We start from the raw sequence: 690 nt of genomic DNA, 5'->3' as shown, positions 1-690 counted from the left end.
CTAAATTATGATAATTAACAAAAAATCGTAAAGCCAGCCCTTATCATTCATATACTTATTAAGCTTTTTCTTAAACTCACTTAAATTTACTGCCTCTACAACATCCAAAGGCAACCCATTCAAAGGGCCAACCACCCTGTTAGAAAAAATCAAAATGTCTTAACTGAAGATGACATCTACCTTGCCAAAATTTATATTTGTATCCCATAGTCCTACTATTCTCTCTGTTAAATATGAAAAAAATTATGCATCAACACTATCAATTCCATTTACAATTTTAAACACCTCAATCAGATCTCCCCTAACTCTTCTTTTTTCAAGAGAAAACAATATGAGAGATTTCAGCTTCTCCTCTTATGACAACCCCCTCCATCCCAGGCACCATTCTAGTAACCCTTCTCTGAACGCTTTTAATAAATACCTACACAGCTCTCCTCTTGAGCCATTTTTCATATGCAAATAAAATCATATAATGGGATCCTACTCTGGGTGAACAATTAAAGTTTATAAATATGCTGTAATTCAAAAAGAAAGTTTTACAAATTAGTTATTCAAATATTACACTGGTGTATAGAGTAATAAAATAATGCTACTTTTTATAAATTTGTTCCATAATAATAATGTGAATGAATCAACACTCTAATTGAATCAGAAGAAAATTCCGAATATAGTAATTGGTGTTCAGTACTC

The sequence above is a fragment of the Limulus polyphemus genome, unplaced genomic scaffold, assembly GCF_000517525.1.
Source record: "Limulus polyphemus unplaced genomic scaffold, Limulus_polyphemus-2.1.2 Scaffold8416, whole genome shotgun sequence".
NCBI lineage: Eukaryota > Metazoa > Arthropoda > Merostomata > Xiphosura > Limulidae > Limulus > Limulus polyphemus.
Note: the sequence above shows the minus strand (reverse complement) of the source record.